This window comes from Tubulanus polymorphus, chromosome 10 (genome assembly GCF_964204645.1).
Source record: "Tubulanus polymorphus chromosome 10, tnTubPoly1.2, whole genome shotgun sequence".
In the NCBI taxonomy this organism is placed as follows: domain Eukaryota; kingdom Metazoa; phylum Nemertea; class Palaeonemertea; order Tubulaniformes; family Tubulanidae; genus Tubulanus; species Tubulanus polymorphus.
Window position 1 is genome coordinate 2,824,442 of NC_134034.1, and position 12,011 is coordinate 2,836,452.

The 12,011-nt window shown below is 38.5% G+C and overlaps 1 long non-coding RNA gene across 1 annotated transcript; it reads left to right on the forward strand.

Moving 5' to 3' along the window:
• Positions 1–9,266: 9,266 nt before the first annotated feature.
• LOC141912306 (uncharacterized) lies at positions 9,267–10,881 on the forward strand. The gene is made up of 3 exons (XR_012620138.1): positions 9,267–9,362; positions 10,063–10,133; positions 10,646–10,881. It is a non-coding gene; the product is annotated as an uncharacterized LOC141912306 (long non-coding RNA).
• Positions 10,882–12,011: the final 1,130 nt, after the last annotated feature.

The following is a 12,011-nucleotide window of genomic DNA, read 5'->3' on the forward strand; positions in this document are numbered from 1 at the left end:
AAATAGGGAATTAGCCCGCTTATATAATTGATTGGTAGATTTAGCTTGATTTTTTGATATGGTGTCCCTTACAAACCCACCACACCTGCCGGGAGACGTAATTGTGAAATGGGCGAGCGGCTACTAAAATACATAGCTGTTCTTTGATTTGATCACAGGGTACCCGAAGCTGTTTTCTATTTGGCTCCCAGGGGTCGCTTTAAGGATGGATTAGAGCTACGGGCAAGCTCGTAGGTTAGGGTTAGTCTTACCAGTGTTAATTGTATCACAGTTGCATTAAGTATGGATGTTCTGCGGGCCAGCGGCTCCTAATATTGACATCGCTATTCTCGGAATTATTCCCCTTTAGAGACCCCGGCGAAGGGGCTAGATTAGTTAGCAAAACAGTGCGGATGTCTCTATCAGCCGACAGCCTGTGACTCAATAAATGATCTTAATTTTAGGTGATCGATTAAGAAAGAGAGGAATTCCTTGCTATTGCCATGGCAAATTGAGTACATTTTGGTGGTTGTCCAGTGACAGTAGATGTTGCCCAGCGCGTGAAGGAAAATGCTGCCCGAACGATTTGTAATTTGAAACAAATAAAAGTAACCTTTCATCGCGATCAGTTGCTGCAATACCATTTTCGGAAAATGTTCTCTGAACAAAAAAAAACACTATTTGAAATGAATACAGAATAAAAAATGATAATTAGCTATCTCACGCTAAATGTTCTTTTCTCGTGTTCATTTTTGTATTCTCGCTGTCACATTTGTTTTCATATTTTCTTTTTTAATGGGAAAAATATCGTCGGCCAACCTGAACACTACACCTCTGTGGTGAAAGTCCTTGGCTCACAACATGTTGCAGCAAATCATAATCTGTAATGATTCAATATTTCGACGATTGTGGTGAATAAAGACAACTTGGGTTTAACACGATGAAGAACGCCAACACAACGTGACACTTTTTTACATATAGATTTTATGTGATCATCCCATGACAGTTTTTCATCTATTAAAACCCCCAAAAATTGGTAGTGTGGACACGTTCAATTTCACGATCATCGATATAAATCTTTGTATTACCAACAACAGTTTTACTTAATATAATATAATAAGTTTTACTAATATCAATTGATAACTTGTTGGCACGAAACCAAACAACAAGTTTCGAAAGTTCAGTATCGATCGTATCTATAAGGCGGTCAACGAGATGATCACTATAGAAAGCATTCCTGTCATCAGCAAATAAGATTAACTTTAGGATATCAGATGCACGAGTACAGTCTATGTAGAGAGAATCCCACAATGATAAGAAAAAGTCCGAAAATGTAACTTCGAGGTACGGGAACGTGAGGAAGAAGAATTTTGATACGATAATTCGATCCGTGGGTAGTATGATCACGATTGATAGATCACCATATCCGTGTTGACGCAATGTAGAGTGAATCCCACAATGATAAGAAAAAGTCCGAAAATGTAGCTTCGAGATAGTAGTTTATTTCAACGTTTCCACTATATCCTAATAGTCATCTTCAGGAATAATGAGATACTACAAAAATTATGAGATATATACAGATAACGAATAATGTAACATTTCTATACAACAACGAGCTTTCGCAGAATCTGAGTAAAATGCTGGTGGAAGTAAGGTCGAGGCGCAATACCGGACCATGGCAAGCGAGGATGTTTGGAGGGAGGCATTCAAACCTTGGCAAGCGAGGATGGTATTCTCCAGTGTGAGCTTCGGCTGTACAATTCAAACCCTGGCAAGCGAGGATGGAATTTTCCAGAGTGAGCTTCGGCTAGACTGGTTGCCTGTCCCATTCAATATGGATTAGGAGGAAATCAACTGCATAAGCGGCGATCACACGAGTGTTCACACATGTACCAAATGGGCCCAAACTAGGCCCGACCACAAACGTCGGACCAGGTCCGGGTCAAATTTTAGCACGGTACAAACGATTGCGTTTGAATTGCAACTGGTACTAGAAATGACTCACTTCGCTTTGTTTAATTAAGCATTCACTATCGAGTGAGCGATTAAGGAGTGAACGCGCTCTCTAATTAGGATCGGACTGAATTTGACTCGGGCCTAATTGCTAGATTTGTGATCTATAGCTAGGCCTATCTTAGCCGCGACACGGCAGACAGTACCAGCTGTTATGACGAGAATAATCAATTTTTATGATATAACCGAATTCAAATTCTGAATTGGTAACTGTTTCAACTAATTAGTTGTAACCAGGCATGCATTATATGTATATATTATTACAATGTATTCTAGTAATCTGTCATTAGGCGAGAACGGATTGAAAATATGGCGCCTCTCTGATACACTCGATTCATCGGATATAACAAATATAGAATCTCTCGTCCCATGTAAGACAATTAAAATAGTTTCCTACCGGATATAACGGAACTATCGATTATAACGAACGTAGGTTTTTTAGTCCCGCGAAGTTCGCTGTAACGAGGTCTAACTGCAATAAGAATGTAGGCATACTTTTGAATGAACACCGAAATATTGAATGCTTTTCATCATGGCGTTTAAACACTTTTATTCAGACGATGCTTTTGTCAGTTTTAGAATGGTTTTTAACGTCTTGTAAAGAGCTTTGAGATTCTACCATGTAAAGCGTTTTTCATAACAGGGTTGACTGATCTCTTTTTCCACTGTAGTTTAGAACGTTTCGGCTTGTATCCGATAGTCACCATCAGGCATACATAATTGTGAAATGGGCGAGCGGCTACTAAAATACATAGCTGTTCCTTGATTTGATCACAGGGTACCCGAAGCTGTTTTCTATTTGGCTCCCAGGGGTCGCTTTAAGGATGGGTTAGAGCTACGAGCAAGCTCGTAGGTTAGAGTTAGTCTTACCGGTGTTAATTGTATCACAGTTGCATTAAGTACGCATGTTCTGCTTGCCAGCGGCTCCTAATATTGACATCGCTATTCTCGCAATTATTCCTTTTAGAGACTCGGTGATGGGGCCAGATTAGTTAACAAAACACTGTGGATGTCTCTAACAGCCGACAGCCTGTGACTCGTTCAATGAATGATCTTAATTTTTAGGTGATCGATTTAGAAAGAGAGGAATTTCATGCGTTTGCCGTGGCAAGCCCAGTACATTTTGGTGGTTGTCCACTGACAGTAGATGTTGCCCAGTGTCTAACGGAAAATGCTGCCCGAACGATATGTAATTTGAAACAAATAAAAAGAAACCTTTCATCGCGATCAGTTGCTGCAATACCATTTTCGGAAAATGTCCTCAACAAAAAAATTATTATTTCAAATAAAGGCAGAATTAAAAAATGATAATTAGCTATCTCACGCTAAATGTTCGTTTCTCGTGTTGATTTTTGTATTCTCGCTGTCACATTTGTTTTCATATTTTCTTTTGTAATGGGAAAAATATCGCCGACCAACCTGAACACTACACCTCTGTGGTGAAAGTCCTTGGCTCACAACATGTTGCAGCAATCATGATCTGTTATGATTCAATATTTCGACGATTGTGGTGAATAAAGAATATCTACTCATGAAATCAAATCGGTTTACGGACCAGCTCGCCACAAGCTTTCAGTCCGGGACCGGCCAGGCGATTAGCTGTTTTATTGCGACAGTGTCACTGCGGGGCCAATCAATGGCGACGATCAAATGAAAAAAACTTTGAATTGAGGGAAAACATCTCTCCCGAGATAAAAATAAACAGCGCTTCAAAAACATCAATGAATTCTGCCTATTATCTAAATTACTCCATACATGGGTCGGTGGACTGATGTGGATAACGATTCGGCCGCATGAGTGCGCTCTCTAATTAGATGTTGCCCGAACGATTTGTAATTTGGAACAAATAAAAAGAAACCTTTCATCGTCGGGTGCCACAATGGATACAACAAATGTGGCGAAAGTCCTTGGCTCACAACCCGCTGCGGCAAATCATAATCTACAATGATTCACAATATTTCGACGATTCTGATGAATCAAAAACCTCTATTCGTCTAATGATAATAATAGTAAAAGTAATGATAATAGTAATGATAATAATATACTTTTTTATCTAACGAATCGACCGGTGGCAGATTATAACAAATACGGAAACTGGTGCGGTCAGGGAGGCAGTGGGGTTGTCCTTGATGAGATCGACAGGTATTCATTTATTAATAGTTATTTGCAAATAATAGTAATAGTAATAATAACAATGATAATTTTAAATTATTTTCTTATTACTAAAACCATAATCTAAGCGCTATACATTTTAAAGACACGCAGTGTTAATTTTACAATTATAAATACGAACAGTAAGATTATTTATAACGGGGTTTAAAAGATTCAACCGAAGGGGGGTGTCAGTTGCTCAAAAGTTTGTTAAAGATAACCGACGGATAAATACCATAACAATTAACTTTAACTTGTCACTATGCCAACTATCCACTGGTTAACTCTGACCACCTCTTGAGCGACTTGGTCTCCTCTATGGGGAAAACGTTGTGAATAAGGACACATGGAGAGAAGCGTGCTTTCGATTGTGATTGAAAATAACCAATACGGATGATCGTAACGCAAAAATAAAGATAGCATCGATGACCGGGATTCGAACCCGGGACATCCGTGTTCATCCTCGATAAACATAACAGTCTGGTTTGACGGGGTTCGTCTGTTGCATGAAATTGAAATAGAAAAATTCCCAGTCTTTACGAAGTCAATATTACTGGCGCTGATGACGATGTCAGCTGACATTACGTGATCGACGCGGCTTAGTCTGGGAAACAGATTAGAATATATTATAGATATAGACAATTGACATGTCTGACAATAGACAACATCAGCCGGAAACCCAGACCAGATCAATTCATAATTTATTGATTGAATCGACACTACAATATATGTATTTATTCAAATATTTCAATAAAATCATTAACTTCTTAAATCTATTCTAAATCATAGTACGTTCTTATCTGTAAATTCACTTAATATCTATCGACTCAGCAGGTGCTTAAAATGAGTTCTTAATAGGACAGATCCATTTTTAAGCATGGTGATAATACAGTATCATGATGTTTGAATGCCAAAATAAATGCCTGGTCAAATAAATTAATATTTGTGATTGTACGTCCGCGTATGTTCGGTTTCAAAGCTGATCATATTTGACGTTTACACAGCATATTAGGTTCGAATCTGTCAATGCATTTTATTCTATGTATCGATATTTCAATTTACTACAATTCCCACCTTTCTGAATGGCTTTGCAGAAAACCCGTCATCGCTGCTTGTCAGCTATATTTGAAATTGTTATAGTTTAATATTCAACCCGTTGGCGAATTAGATTTATATTAAATCAGTTGAATTTTCAACCGAATTCAGTAGTAAACATGTCAAAATGTCCGCATTTAGGGCAATAAGATTAGTTGAACATCTATAAAAACGGAATTATGCTGTCACTGATATCATTGCTTGCAAGTCTCGTCTGCAATACGTGATAAGGTACGTACATTCTTTAGTGGGTTGAATCGTTTCGCTGGCTTCGTGTCGAACCATCGGTTAAAAAATTTTGTCTGATATACCATCAAAATCGGCGTCTTTCGAATTCATATTTGTGCTAAATCGGTACGGATCAAACCGCTAATTACTTAATTACTCGGGCTAATTAATCGCTGAATGTGGTTTTTGCCTCTTTTTTCATTTTGGCAGACCGTCGATAATCCATACACGAACGATTTCCTATATTTGTCGAATATAGGAAGTCAATTAAATTGTTACATTAAAGGCAATCAATAATGAACTGTCGAACGTGTTGACTCTCTTTTCACTTATCAGAAAAAGAGCGACACAAATTTCAAAATCTAGTTTCTAGTTGTGTGAGTTAAACTCTTGATCTAGTTCCGCAGTTCTGTGGGTCTAATTTGATTCTAGATCCAGTTTCACAATTGTATGGGTTTAATTTGACTATCGGAAAAAATTTACGGTCTAAATAGAACCGAGTTTGGCGGAGTCTACCTTTGTTTTATTTTTTCAACGTTTCGACCTTTGGCCTGAAAAACCACATTACCGATTACTCACAAGTGTATGCGCACGTGTGTGTGGTTGAGTGTGCGGTTGTGTGTGCGGTTTAGTGTGCGTGTGTGTGTGTGTGCGTGTGTGTGCGTGTGTGTGTGTGCGTGTGTGTGCGTGTGTGTGTGTGCGTGCGTGCGTGTGCGTGTGTGTGTGTGTGTGTGTGCGTGCGTGCGTGCGTGCGTGTGTGTGTGTGTGCGTGCGTGCGTGCGTGCGTGCGTGTGTGTGCGGTTGTGTGCGTGAGTAAAGTCTTCGCCTATTCCAGATTTCACTGTGTATAAGCTGAATATACATCGTTTCATTTCAGAATGTTTACTAAAACTCTGCTCATAACCTTGGCCTTGTTTATGGTCGTTGGAGCTATGGCAGCCAATGAAGGTAATTCATGAGAATTGTTCCGTTCGAATGATGTTTTTTCTTTTTTCTTTTCTTTTTCACCTTAAAATAGGGAATTAGCCCGCTTATTTATTTGATTGGTAGATTTAGCTTGATTTTTTGATATGGTGTCCCTTACAAACCCACCACACCTGCCGGGAGACGTAATTGTGAAATGGGCGAGCGGCTACTAAAATACATAGCTGTTCTTTGATTTGACCACAGGGTACCCGAAGCTGTTTTCTATTTTGCTCCCAGGGGTCGCTTTAAGGATGGGTTAGAGCTACGAGCAAGCTCGTAGGTTAGAGTTAGTCTTACCAGTTTTAATTGTATCACAGTTGCATTAAGTATGGATGTTCTGCGGGCCAGCGGCTCCTAATATTGACATCGCTATTCTCGGAATTATTCCCCTTCAGAGACCCCGGCGATGGGGCCAGATTAGTTAACAAAACACTGTGGATGTCTCTAACAGCCGACAGCCTGTGACTCGTTCAATAAATGATCTTAATTTTTAGGTGATCGATTTAGAAAGAGAGGAATGCCATGCATTTGCCGTGGCAAGACCAGTACATTTTGGTGGTTGTCCACTGACAGTAGATGTTGCCCAGACACTGGCGGAAAATGCTGCCCGAACGATTTGTAATTTGAAACAAATAAAAAGAAACCTTTCATCGCGATCAGTTGCTGCAATACCATTTTCGGAAAAGGTCCTCAACAAAAAAAGATTATTTGAAATAAATGCGGAATAAAAAATGATAATTAGCTATCTCACGCTAAATGTTCTTTTCTCGTGTTCATTTTTGTATTCTCGCTGTCACATTTGTTTTCATATTTTCTTTTTTAATGGGAAAAATATCGTCGGCCAACCTGAACACTACACCTCTGTGGTGAAAGTCCTTGGCTCACAACATGTTGCAGCAATCATGATCTGTTATGATTCAATATTTCGACGATTGTGGTGAATAAAGAATATCTACTCATGAAATCAAATCGGTTTACGGACCAGCTCGCCACAAGCTTTCAGTCCGGGACCGGCCAGGCGATTAGCTGTTTTATTGCGACAGTGTCACTGCGGGGCCAATCAATGGCGACGATCAAATGAAAAAAACTTTGAATTGAGGGAAAACATCTCTCCCGAGATAAAAATAAACAGCGCTTCAAAAACATCAATGAATTCTGCCTATTATCTAAATTACTCCATACATGGGTCGGTGGACTGATGTGGATAACGATTCGGCCGCATGAGTGCGCTCTCTAATTAGATGTTGCCCGAACGATTTGTAATTTGGAACAAATAAAAAGAAACCTTTCATCGTCGGGTGCCACAATGGATACAACAAATGTGGCGAAAGTCCTTGGCTCACAACCCGCTGCGGCAAATCATAATCTACAATGATTCACAATATTTCGACGATTCTGATGAATCAAAAACCTCTATTCGTCTAATGATAATAATAGTAAAAGTAATGATAATAGTAATGATAATAATATACTTTTTTATCTAACGAATCGACCGGTGGCAGATTATAACAAATACGGAAACTGGTGCGGTCAGGGAGGCAGTCAGGTTGTCCTTGATGAGATCGACAGGTATTCATTTATTAATAGTTATTTGCAAATAATAGTAATAGTAATAATAACAATGATAATTTTAAATTATTTTCTTATTACTAAAACCATAATCTAAGCGCTATACATTTTAAAGACACGCAGTGTTAATTTTACAATTATAAATACGAACAGTAAGATTATTTATAACGGGGTTTAAAAGATTCAACCGAAGGGGGGTGTCAGTTGCTCAAAAGTTTGTTAAAGATAACCGACGGATAAATACCATAACAATTAACTTTAACTTGTCACTATGCCAACTATCCACTGGTTAACTCTGACCACCTCTTGAGCGACTTGGTCTCCTCTATGGGGAAAACGTTGTGAATAAGGACACATGGAGAGAAGCGTGCTTTCGATTGTGATTGAAAATAACCAATACGGATGATCGTAACGCAAAAATAAAGATAGCATCGATGACCGGGATTCGAACCCGGGACATCCGTGTTCATCCTCGATAAACATAACAGTCTGGTTTGACGGGGTTCGTCTGTTGCATGAAATTGAAATAGAAAAATTCCCAGTCTTTACGAAGTCAATATTACTGGCGCTGATGACGATGTCAGCTGACATTACGTGATCGACGCGGCTTAGTCTGGGAAACAGATTAGAATATATTATAGATATAGACAATTGACATGTCTGACAATAGACAACATCAGCCGGAAACCCAGACCAGATCAATTCATAATTTATTGATTGAATCGACACTACAATATATGTATTTATTCAAATATTTCAATAAAATCATTAACTTCTTAAATCTATTCTAAATCATAGTACGTTCTTATCTGTAAATTCACTTAATATCTATCGACTCAGCAGGTGCTTAAAATGAGTTCTTAATAGGACAGATCCATTTTTAAGCATGGTGATAATACAGTATCATGATGTTTGAATGCCAAAATAAATGCCTGGTCAAATAAATTAATATTTGTGATTGTACGTCCGCGTATGTTCGGTTTCAAAGCTGATCATATTTGACGTTTACACAGCATATTAGGTTCGAATCTGTCAATGCATTTTATTCTATGTATCGATATTTCAATTTACTACAATTCCCACCTTTCTGAATGGCTTTGCAGAAAACCCGTCATCGCTGCTTGTCAGCTATATTTAAAATTGTTATAGTTTAATATTCAACCCGTTGGCGAATTAGATTTATATTAAATCAGTTGAATTTTCAACCGAATTCAGTAGTAAACATTTTCAACCGAATTCAGTAGTAAACATGTCAAAATGTCCGCATTTAGGGCAATAAGATTAGTTGAACATCTATAAAAACGGAATTATGCTGTCACTGATATCATTGCTTGCAAGTCTCGTCTGCAATACGTGATAAGGTACGTACATTCTTTAGTGGGTTGATTCGTTTCGCTGGCTTCGTGTCGAACCATCGGTTATACAATTTTGTCTGATATACCATCAAAATCGGCGTCTTTCGAATTCATATTTGTGCTAAATCGGTACGGATCAAACCGCTAATTACTTAATTACTCGGGCTAATTAATCGCTGAATGTGGTTTTGCCTCTTTTTTTCTTTTTGGCAGACCGTCGATAATCCATACACGAACGATTTCCTATATTTGTCGAATATAGGAAGTCAATTAAATTGTTACATTAAAGGCAATCAATAATGAACTGTCGAACGTGTTGACTCTCTTTTCACTTATCAGAAAAAGAGCGACACAATTTTCAAAATCTAGTTTCTAGTTGTGTGAGTTAAACTATTGATCTAGTTCCGCAGTTCTGTGGGTCTAATTTGATTCTAGATCCAGTTTCACAGTTGTATGGGTTTAATTTGACTATCGGAAAAAATTTACGGTCTAAATAGAACCGAGTTTGGCGGAGTCTACTTTTGTTTTATTTTTTCAACGTTTCGACCTTTGGCCTGAAAAACCACATTACCGATTACTCACAAGTGTGTGCACACGTGTGTGTGTGGTTGAGTGTGCGTGTGTGTGCGGTTGTGTGCGTGAGTAAAGTCTTCGCCTATTCCAGATTTCACTGTGTATAAGCTGAATATACATCGTTTCATTTCAGAATGTTTACTAAAACTCTGCTCATAACCTTGGCCTTGTTTATGGTCGTTGGAGCTATGGCAGCCAATGAAGGTAATTCATGAGAATTGTTCCGTTCGAATGATGTTTTTTCTTTTTTCTTTTCTTTTTCACCTTAAAATAGGGAATTAGCCCGCTTATTTATTTGATTGGTAGATTTAGCTTGATTTTTTGATATGGTGTCCCTTACAAACCCACCACACCTGCCGGGAGACGTAATTGTGAAATGGGCGAGCGGCTACTAAAATACATAGCTGTTCTTTGATTTGACCACAGGGTACCCGAAGCTGTTTTCTATTTTGCTCCCAGGGGTCGCTTTAAGGATGGGTTAGAGCTACGAGCAAGCTCGTAGGTTAGAGTTAGTCTTACCAGTTTTAATTGTATCACAGTTGCATTAAGTATGGATGTTCTGCGGGCCAGCGGCTCCTAATATTGACATCGCTATTCTCGGAATTATTCCCCTTTAGAGACCCCGGCGATGGGGCCAGATTAGTTAACAAAACACTGTGGATGTCTCTAACAGCCGACAGCCTGTGACTCGTTCAATAAATGATCTTAATTTTTAGGTGATCGATTTAGAAAGAGAGGAATGCCATGCATTTGCCGTGGCAAGACCAGTACATTTTGGTGGTTGTCCACTGACAGTAGATGTTGCCCAGACACTGGCGGAAAATGCTGCCCGAACGATTTGTAATTTGAAACAAATAAAAAGAAACCTTTCATCGCGATCAGTTGCTGCAATACCATTTTCGGAAAAGGTCCTCAACAAAAAAAGAAACATTATTTGAAATAAATGCGGAATAAAAAATGATAATTAGCTATCTCACGCTAAATGTTCTTTTCTCGTGTTCATTTTTGTATTCTCGCTGTCACATTTGTTTTCATATTTTCTTTTTTAATGGGAAAAATATCGTCGGCCAACCTGAACACTACACCTCTGTGGTGAAAGTCCTTGGCTCACAAACTGTTGCAGCAAATCATGATCTGTAATGATTCAGTATTTCGACGATTGTGGTGAATAAAGAATATCTACTCATGAAATCAAATCGGTTTACGGACCAGCTCGCCACAAGCTTTCAGTCCGGGACCGGCCAGGCGATTAGCTGTTTTATTGCGACAGTGTCACTGCGGGGCCAATCAATGGCGACGATCAATTGAAAAAACCTTTGAATTGAGGGAAAACATCTCTCCCGAGATAAAAATAAACAGCGCTTCAAAAACATCTATTAATTCTGCCTAATGTCGAAATTACTCCATACATGGGTCGGTGGACTGATGTGGATAACGATTAGCCCTAAGTTAATTCGGCCGCATGAGTGCGCTCTCTAATTAGATGTTGCCCGAACGATTTGTAATTTGGAACAAATAAAAAGAAACCTTTCATCGTCGGGTGCCACAATGGATACAACAAATGTGGCGAAAGTCCTTGGCTCACAACCCGCTGCGGCAAATCATGATCTACAATGATTCACAATATTTCGACGATTCTGATGAATCAAAAACCTATATTCGTGTAATGATAATAATAGTAAAAGTAATGATAATAGTAATGATAACAATATACTTTTTTATTTAACGAATCGACCGGTGGCAGATTATAACAAATACGGAAACTGGTGCGGTCAGGGAGGCAGTCAGGTTGTCCTTGATGAGATCGACAGGTATTCATTTATTAATAGTTATTTGCAAATAATAGTAATAATAATAATAATAATAACAATGATAATTCTAAATTATTTTCTTATTACTAAAACCATAATCTAAGCGCTATACATTTTAAAGACACGCAGTGTTAATTTTACAATTATGAATACGAACAGTAAGATTATTTATAACGGGGTTTAACAGATTCAACCGAAGGGGGGTGTCAGTTGCTCAAAAGTTTGTTAAAGATAACCGACGGATAAATACCATAACAATTAACTTTAACTT